We start from the raw sequence: 10,268 nt of genomic DNA, 5'->3' as shown, positions 1-10,268 counted from the left end.
CTTGTGATTTACATGGTTTTATCAGCTAGGGAAGTCCCTGGGTGAGGCCACGAGGAAGTCACCTCTAGAGTGCCCAACAGTGTTTGGTGGAGAGGGAAGGAGCAACAACGTAAGACCGCGGGTGAATCTCTGCCATTAGCTTCTCTTTGGGGAGCCTAGGTTTTTCCGTGTTAGTTTCCTGGGTCATCGCGCCCCCCTAGTTTCCCGATGCTTTGTTTCAGATTCTTTCACCCATAAACAGTACACGCCTTTCTTCATCCTTTCAGCGGCTCGTCGCTGAGGCTGCCGCCGGCCAGATATCCTACACTCTCTCGCTGAGGTTGGGGCTCCGGTGTCCCGGGGCTTCTGGTCATGTCCCGGGGCTTCTGGTCATTCCCCAGGCTGCAACCTAGGTGTCCGTCCGCGTGCTGGGGCGCATGAGCTGCTGAGAAGCCGAAAAACTTTCTCCTCACCCTACGCCTCTGCCGTCAGTCCCAGCGCCGAGACAGGAATCTTCGCAGCGGCGCCCGCACTTCTTCTCCTGGGCTCCGCCCACCCTTACCCCGCCCGCACTCACCCTCGGAGCCACCGCGCGGCGGACCCCGCCCCGTACTGCCCTTGACCCCGGCGACCCTGTCCGGGAGGGCCCCGCTGCGCCTCGGGCCCCGTGCCGCCTCCGCCCGCGCTGCGTGCCCGCGTGCGCGCCGGCTTAGCCAGGCTTTGCGCACGGCAGGTTTCCGCCGGATGACATCATGGGAGCGAGTGAGTGCCGGCTCCGCCGGGGGGACGGAGAAGGGGCGGGGGGAGAGGAGGGCAGAGGCTGGGAAGCGGAGCCGGAGCCGGGTGCCTGCCGCCGGCCGGCCGTCCGCCCGCCGGAGAGGAGCGCTCCGCCCGCGGCTGACAAAGGATGGGAGGATGCCTGCGCCGCGGGAGGCGGGCTGCGCGCAGCCGGGCGGCCGCCTGAGCGGCTTCTCCCTCCGCCGGTGAGTGACCGCGAGGATCCTCCAGGCAGCGCCGGTGCGAGCTCGCAGCCCCTCAGCCCGCCGTCCCGGAAGCCTGGGTCTCCGACCCGAGCGGGGCTCGGCGCGGCGCCCGCCCGGGAGCGCAGGCAGCAGGTGCCCGTGCCCGGTGGGTCCGCGCGGGAGCGGGAGCTCCGGGTCGGCGTCCGCGGGGCCGCTCGGACCCGCCTCCTCGGCGGCCGCCTGGGCGGTCGCCCCCGCCCGTCCGCCGGCGCTCGCCCCGTGCGCCGGCCCTTTCTGGCGGGCCCCCCGGTGCGCGGCAGCGGCTGACACCGGCTTCGTGCTGGTGCCCGACCGCGCCCCTCGGGCAGCGCGGAGTCGATGCCAGTGCCTTGTGAGGCTCGAGTGCGGGCGTGAGGGGCTCGGACGCCGGTTCCCGGGGAGGGCGCGCGCCGCGGGCCGCCAAGCGCAGCCTTTGTGTCGGGTGAGCGCCGGGGCGCTCAGCCCTGCGCGGGCCCTCGGCCGCTGTCGAGGGGGGCTCGCGTCCCGGCCCCGCCCGCCTGGCGGGGATGCCGTCGTGTTCTTGCCGCCGGCGGGACTGAGACCCCAGCAGGGTCTTGCGCCCGAGGGTGAGTGTCGCAGGTGCAGTGTTGTCCAGGTGCAGAGCGAGCTTCTTAAGCTCCAGGAAGTGAAGTGAGCGGTCGAGGCAGAAAGACGCCCAAGTTCTGTCCCCAGGTGATGTGAGTGAAAGGGCAAACTTAGCGGGACTCCCTCGCGCTTTGTTTTCTCGTTTCCGAAGCGCTCTTCCTGAGGATTGTTTGTGGCAGGTGGATGCAGTTAGAGGCACGTCCAGTATGTAGTTAGGGAGATGCACGTCTTCCTGGCAATCCCTTTTGTTATTCAGTAGTGCCGGAAGAGGTCCGCTTGCTAAATATTTTTGGGGTCGGAATCTGTTCTGTCACAGAGCTTTGTGGGCTGACCGAGGAAAGAGTGGGAACCTGCTCGCGTCCCTTCGTTCAGAGTTGGGCTGCCTCTGAGAGCTGGAAGCCACGGCGCCCACACCCACGCCGCCTCGCTGCCCGGGGGTTCCACGCACCTTTTACCCGTGAATTTCTTCTGTTTGGGGAGAGTCCAATTTTCAGATCGTACAGAAGTAGCGAAACCTATTGGAATATTTGATTTTAGTGTCAGTTTATTTCCAAAAGAAACACTTGGTGGAAATGGTGAAAGAAAGTGAAAGTTTGCCACTTTGGGGTTCAGTTACTTTGTTTTGGAGTTTCATCTACTGTCATTGCCGTGTAAGATATTTAAAATTTTAAGAGCTATTTCATATTCATGAATTTAGTGTATAATAAATTATCTCGGAGTACTAACGAGATTCTTGGTATACGAATTCGCTATTCCAGCATCTAACATAGTACGAGGGTATAAGGAAGTAATCACAGTCATAATTCGGAGGGTCATTTTATTGCCTTTTTATTAAAAAAGATTTGCAGCTTTTCCTTTAGAATGTTTCTTTTCCGTTAAAGACGGGCATTCTTAAGTAAGCTTTTCCAGAACAGAAGCATCAAAGTGAGTTTTTTTGATCAGTGCAAGCTCTTGTGATAAACTTGAGGTCTTTTCAGAACAGACTTGATAGAAAATTGTTGGAGTAAGAAATGGGGTGGAAGTGAAAAAGGAACTAGGTGAGATCATAGAGGGAGGTTTTCCTAAATATAAGCCGTGGAACGAAGATGGGTCTCAGAGGATGTCACATCAGTTTTGCTCATTGTGGCTTTTACATGCTTCTTTCTCTTTCTGGGGAGGACATAATTAAATGTTTGATTGTGTTACGTTCTGTTGACGGACCCGTGATATAACCAGAGAGAGCCTATCTTTATCCAGAACTTCTGGGTTTGGAAGCAACATTTTCTCCCGTGATTCAGAAATAATTTTTACTTTATTATTTGTTTCCTGACTTCGTATCAGAAAGGGCTCCACCAGTTTCTTCAAAAGTTTTCTCTCTTTCTAACTTTGTTGTGCTCGTCTCTTTGTAGTAAAGCTTAAGGAGCTTCACGTGAAGGTTCTTAGAGAACCTGTTGCTTATATTGGCTGTTCTCCTTAAATATAGTAATACCAGAATCTCTCTGAAACTAGCCCAGTGAATGTACGGTCTGCTGATGTGCTCATGTGATGATGTGCACCGGACATAATAATGTACATTTATGTAAAACATATAATCCTGATCTGACAGTCAGCCAGCAGAGATAAGCAGGAGGTGTATGGTATTTGGCTCATGGTTTTTGGCAAATGATATTTCCTTTAACGATAAGATATTTTACTCCCTTTACATGGTGAATGAAAATGTACATTAAGGCAACAGGTTATACTTTATGTCTGAAATCTTTTATTTCAAAAATATTTATCCAAGCAGGTAAAAATGCACTGATGCTTCACTACACACACCCTAGAATATGTGAGGAAAGTCCTCAGATAGTGCAAGCATCTTAGAAATCTGTATTGTTTAATATATTTGATAGGCAGTACAAAATTATTTTTCAAAATGTATGAAGTAATATTCTCATAATGTGCTTTAATATATTTCACAAATATTTTGGCTATTTTGTTACACAAGGACTCTGAATTGGGAAAAATGAGAGGAAGAAGAGGAAGTTGTAAGACAAAAACAAAGCTATAGTATGTTTTTTTGTTTTTTTTAAAGATTTCTATTTTATTTATTTATTTTTTGGCTGTGTTGGGTCTTCGTTGCTGCGCGTGGGCTTTCTCTAGTTGCGGCGAGCCGGGGCTACTCTTCGTTGGGGTGCGCGGGCTTCTTATTGCGGTGGCTTCTCGTTGCGGAGCACGGGCTCTAGACGCACGGGCTCTAGGCGCGCGGGCTCAGTAGTTGTGGCGCACAGGCTCTGGAGCGCAGGCTCAGTAGCTGTGGCGCACGGGCTTACTTGCTCCACGACATGTGGGATCTTCCTGGACCAGGGCTCGAACCCGTGTCCCCTGCATTGGCAGGCAGATGCTTAACCACTGCGCCACCAGGGAAGCCCCAAAGCCTATAGTATGTTGCCCAGAGTAGGTATCAGTGATGTTTCAAGGTCATGGAAAAAGAGCACTATGTCAGAAGACTGGAAGATTTCCAAGAAAAGATGATGTATGAGGATTAAGTCTATACTATTTGGTGGCCTCTTGGTTTGTTGTTTCAATCGTCTGATTTGAACAGTTAATGTAGGATTTCTGTGATACAGTAAAAGTCTCTTCACCTTCCTTGAGGCTAAATTAAATCTTGAACCCAATCAGAAGTTGGTTTTATGGTATTTTCTGTGGTGTAATTCGAATTCTAGCTTAAGGATGCTTTATGGATCACAAAGCATCGTGACTTTAACTTTTGTGTAGGCCTTGGATATTGAAGTTGTTTAGTAAAAGCCTTTTGGCTGAAAGGTTTTGGCATTTCATCCTTTTCTTGGAATTATAATTTAAGAGTGAAAACCAACAGTATGGAATTGTTGAAAATATTCAGGAGTGTGATGATATTTATAGGGGTAAGGTAATTTTGTCAATGCAGTTTTTAAAAATAAAATTTTTTAAAAATTGAGAAAAAATCCTCAGAAGCCAAAGTTATCCCCTTTTTATGTATTGGACACATTTTGCAACTTAATGGACTCCTTTGATACTATTAATTCATCTTCTGCTTCCCAGTGTAAGAATGTTGAGCACTGGGTAAGAAAAATGTGTTCTAGCTTTGACTTTGTCATCTAATTGAGGACAAGTCTCTGAACTTCTTGGATAACACTTTCATTTTACATAAAATAAAGATAGTATCTGCTCTGCCTTTCTCACAGGGAGTGGTGTATAGTAAATGAGCTAATGTGCAAAAGTAAGTGCAAAAGTTTTTCTATTTAAAAATAGAGGAAGAACTATCTAACAAATATTATTTATTAGTTAACTTTTAAACCAGGTATTTTCAGTTAAAGAAGTAAATTTATATAAAGGTGAATTTAGTTTGTGATTTCTACTTTAAACATCTGGTATTTTTAATTAGTAGCATTCTTGACAACTCATTTATTATAATCTTCATAAAAATTGTTACGTAGGCTGTTACATATCTTTATTATTGCAACTTTCCTGGCAACAAATTCTCTCATTTGTGTGTGTGTGTGTGTGTCTGAAAATATTTTTATACAGCCTTTATTTTTAAAGAATATTTAGGCTGAGTATAAAATTTTTATTTGGCAGTTGTTTTCTTTCAACACTTTACCTTGTTATTCTTTTGACTCTAGCTTCCATCAGACCTCTCAGTCTTGTTGCTTTAAAGATAATGGGTCTTTGTCTCCGGCTGACTTTAAAATTTTCATTTGTCTTTTTTTTTTTTTTTTTCCACTTTTACTATGATGCACCTGGGTATGATTTTCTTTTGGTTTAACTTCCTTGGAGTTTGCACAACTTCTTGAATTTGTGGATTGATGTCTCTCATCAAATGAAATTCGTAGTGAATTCTTGATACTCTACTCCATTCTCTTTTCTTTTTCTGAGATCTCAATTATATGTTTAATACATGGTTTCACTGTGCCCAGCATGACTCTTATACTTATTTCACTACTTTCCACTCTTTATTTCTCTCTATGCTTATTTGGAAATTTTTCTTTGACCTTTTCTTCCAGTTTACTAATCATCACCTACAGTATGCCTGTTATGCTCTCAGGCTCATCTATGGGTTATTACTCTAATTACTGTATTTTTTTCCAGTTTTCAAATGTGTATTTCATTCTTTGCTATGGATACTAATTTATCTATTTTCTCCATCTTTTCTTGTTACTTTGCCCATGCTAATCAAAATTATTTTAAAGTTTTTTATGCTAATGCCAATAACTGGATTACTGTGAGCTTCTTTTCAGTGTCTCTCTTTACTCTTGATTTTAGTAATTGTGTATTAAAATTGTAGAGGCTCCAGACAAATTCATCCAAGACCAAAGAGTTGTCAACATTTCTTCTGCTAAGCAGATAAAATGGAGTGGTGGACAGTCATTGTAATCCAGTGGGTGATAGAGCTAACTCCAGTGCAGATGGACTTCATCCCCTGCAGGGTTACATAGCTGCCAAGGCACGGACATCCAGAGCCTTCCACGGGTGCATTCACAAGTACTAAACACAGTCAGGGCAGGACTTCTGAGAATCCTGCTCTTCTTTTCAGAAGCTTTCTTCTTACCGTCTTAGCCTCTAATCATACATGCAACATCATATGAGCAAATGTCATGTGGGTAAAACCAGGCATGTGCCAGTTTGGTGCTTCATCATTTGTTTCTCACTGGGATCTCGGCTGGTCCTATATCTAATCTTTTATCTTTCACCGTCAAAGCAAAAATTTCTTCTGGATTCTCTATCCCATCTCAGGAGTCCTTTGCTCAGGCAAAGCCCATATTCTTAACCTTTTGCCATGTGTTTAGAATGACAAATGCCCCCATTCTTCATTCCAGGGGAGAAAAGCACCCTCAACAATTCAGTTTACTTCTTCAATGCTTCCTTTATCTGGAGTCTTGAAGCCTCTAGTCTTGGCTTCTTCAGAAGATCTTCAATAGTTTTTAACAGATTTTTTTCTTATATCTGGCTTTTCTAGTTGTTCCAGGTAGTAATGTTGGTCACTGTGAGTTACTCCACCTTAACTTTCAGCTGAAGTGAGTCATCACTTTTCACCGAGTACAAAATAGATGTGTAGAGATGCAAGATCCTTACTTTGTGATAAAGCTGGAGTTAGTAATCTCAGTAATCTCAGCCTTACGGGCTCCTAGGCAATACAGCTAACTCCAAACCCATTTGATTTAAAAAAGTATTGTCATAAAAAGAGGTCAGATTCTACTAATTATATATTATAATTATACTGTAGCCATATTTTGTACAATATGATTTGGAAACAGTTTGACTATTTCCTTTTTGAGATAGAATTTAGCAACAGTGGAAGACAGTGTTTCAAATAGCTAGTAAATTGACATTCACGGTAAGTAAACACAATGAATTGGCGAAACTTCTTCCTCTTAGGAGTGATACACACAACACACAACACACACACACACACACACACGTGTGTATAAAAAATAACATTCCTTTCTGGACATAAGCACCCCGTGATTTAGGAATCATCTTAATTTACAAATAAATTCTACATAAAAGCAGTGAATAGTGTGGGAAGTCTAGAGCCTCGCTCTTTGTAGAAACAACTGTCTTTTGTTTTTCAGATTGTTACTCTGGAAAGCAAAGATACAGACTGATAGCTAGTCATATGCATGTAACAAGAGTTAACAAGTTAATAGTATATCAAGTTTTTTCTTATTGGTATATGGATGAAACTCAGAATATATTTCTTCCAGAATAAATGTTGCAAATGATGGTCAGTTGTTTTAGAAATAATGTCTTTAACAGTATACTTAAAGCATGACCTAATTTAACTATACTTCTATGGATTAGCCTAGAAGTTGTATTGAATCTGTCTGTGGATGGATGTATACTCAAGGTGAACTAAAATATGTAATGCTATTTCTAAGTGATTATATATTCTACGTAACATATAAGAAACCACTGACGTTTTGGGACACAATCAGGTGGAAATTGGGAGAATGCCCAGAATGAACTCTTTTTCTGCCTTCCATTCAGTGTCCTAAGGTCCATCAGGAAGTTGAGTAATGCTTGGTGGGAGCGGTAAAGTAGGCACTGTGGAGTTGCTGGCTCGCTATTTGGGGCTGACACTCTGAAGATCAGTGCTTTGATTCTCACAGGCATATCACATGCCTCTTGGGCCCTTCCTGGCCTCCCTTCAGCCTCACTTCTGATTCTGTCTGTGACTGTGGCAGACATTGTAAGAAGGCTGTGACTCAGTTGTGTTGACTTTGCACCTTGAGCTTGTGCTGAGAACCTTTTCCTTTCTGGTCTGTGATTTACCAGCATGTCTTACCCCTGCCCCTGGAAGTGCAGTGCAGCCTAGAAGTGGGAAGAGTGGGACAAGTGGGCAGTTCTGAGAGGCTTTCTATGGGGCCTTAGAAGGTCCAGGTTGGGTGGAACCTCAGATGGCCATGATCATGACCCAACTCCATACACCCGTAGTGGCTTTTATTCTTTGCCTGTTTCACTTTACCTGGGGCTTCTTTCTTATTCGCTGAGATCACCTTATACTATTTGCACGTAAATTTTTATTTCAGCCACTGCTTTTGAAGGAAGCTTGGCCTGAAGTATGTGGTAAATTAGCTTCTCTTCTCTAGAGGAAAATGAAAAACAAACAAACAAAAAAAAAAGAAAAAGAATCAGGACTAAAGCCTAAGCCACATCCATTTACAATGCGAGAAAAGTGATAAGAAGTAAAACAACATATTTCTCAAAGGTATTTTATTTACAAAGTCATCATTTTTCAAGTCACCAAATGGGGCCGTTTAAATAATTCTTTTAGTAACTATGAGGTCACCTGTTGACTTAATGATTAATTTCCCTCCTTCCCTTCTTTTCTACTTCCTTTTAATATATATTTACTGGTGATCCACTCTGCATCCTGTACTCAGCTGGGTCCTGGTGATATGATGATTGAAAAATGTGGCATGATTCCTGCCTCTTTGGAGAGTTTTATTTTGTGAAATTAATTAAACACTCAAACAAGCAGATGCACATATGGGAGAGTGAATGCACTGAAGGACAGGTACACACTGATTAGAAAGCCGGTTACAGGGGAGTTTGACTTAGTTCAGCTATTATAGGAGAGGTCTGGCCAAGCCTTCTTGAGGAGGGGACACTCGAGCTGACAGTGGAAGGGTGAGAGCGAGTTAATCAGGCAGCGAGAGAAGGAAAGAGTCTTCTAACAGAGGGACAAATGGACTGTGCTTAGGGCCCTGTTGTTGGGGGAAGTTTGACAATTTTGAAGGAGTCGTAGGCAGCCTGAAGGAGGGCGTGTGATATGGTTGAGGAGATGTGCCACATATGAGGGGCTGTCCCAGAATGTTCCAGATGTCGACGACTGAAGTGTGTGTGCATGTGTGTGTGTAACTGTGTTTGTGTGTGATGGTGGCAGTAAGGAGGGGCCTCATAAATAAATGAGAGGCTGTATTAGCAAAAAAGAAATATGCGAGGCATCTGGGGAGAACGCTGTATAATATAGAGATTAACAAATAGTAAAAGTGATGAATATTTGAAATATGTGAGAATTGTAGGAACGGATCATTCTAAATTAGTGCATTTCTAAAAAGAGTTGAAAAAAAAAAGGGAGTGAGATATTCATTTATTTGTTGCTCTATTTATTTGTCCTAGCTCATGAGATCTTAAAAACTGTATAAAAGGCTTTTTAAGTTCTATGTAGCTAAGTAGTTTTACATTGCTATAAAATTTATGTACCTTTACTAGTTATCTGTCGATTTGTAGGGTGGTAGAACTGTAGGTAGACTTTTCAACTAAAATTTTACATACGGTTGCTTTTAACAGTGTAACATAGAAGGGCATCTACACGGATGCACTGAAGCACGGCGCCTGGCCACATTTAATTACCCAGTCCCAAGTCACTTCCTGCACTGAGCTTTTAATAAAGTTAAATTGCCTGTGTACCCACACAAGTTTGGATTCTGGTTCTGCTAATTCCTCTCTAATTTAAAATTCAAGGGACTAGAGACAAATTATTTTCCACTTAGAACCATATTTCCTTTGATATGTCTCAGGAATTTTGCCTTAATAGAATCCAAAGTTGTATTCCAGACACAGTGTGAAATGACCCTTTAAGATTTAGCATAATATATATAACAGCTCTTGCTAGTTATTCTGTCTTCTTGATGAGATAACTTGGTTTATTTTTATGTTACTTTTAAACTTAATCTTTTATGAAATCTCTTAATCTTGTGTGTCTCATTTTTAAAAGTTTATTAAATAAATGGATATACAAGTATTGCTTCAGCAAGTACAGCATGAAAGAAAGATTTGTTCCAGAGAATTAGACAGAAATAGGGGAATTAATTGGGCAGATTATTAAGATATTGAATAACAAGTATAAAAGCGAAAGTCTGGGACTCTTTGATTTGTTCCTTATGATGGTGGCGGATAACCACGCCTAGACTCAGAAAAACAAGCTTAGAAAAATCCCTTCCCCTATTTTCTGTAGACCAGAAGTAAGAAAACAAGTCTTAAAAGCACTGACAATAGATACTATTTTCATGGACTTTTGCTATGGGGACGAACCATAGTTGTCAACTTACAGAAATTGTTAAAAGTGATGCAAAAAGTGTTAAGTTTTTTTTTTTTTAGCACATATTGCCCAGTAACCCAAAAAGCCCAGAACTATATTTTGAGGACATGTAAAAGGGATCTTAGTATTTGAAGTCTAAT

General features: G+C 43.3%; 1 protein-coding gene across 1 annotated transcript in view; it reads left to right on the top strand.

The window, feature by feature from the left end:
- The first annotated feature begins 785 nt into the window (after positions 1 to 785).
- MARCHF1 (membrane associated ring-CH-type finger 1) overlaps positions 786 to 10,268 on the top strand; it is an 859,229-nt gene continuing 849,746 nt past the window's right edge. Inside the window, exon 1 of the mRNA XM_082461847.1 lies at positions 786 to 962. The gene's annotated coding sequence lies outside the window, so the exon portion shown is untranslated. The remainder of the gene's footprint in view (positions 963 to 10,268) is intronic.

This window comes from Balaenoptera physalus (genome assembly GCF_965194825.1).
Source record: "Balaenoptera physalus genome assembly, chromosome: 5".
Taxonomy (NCBI): Eukaryota; Metazoa; Chordata; class Mammalia; order Artiodactyla; family Balaenopteridae; genus Balaenoptera; species Balaenoptera physalus.
This window is presented reverse-complemented; position numbering and strand designations above follow the sequence as displayed.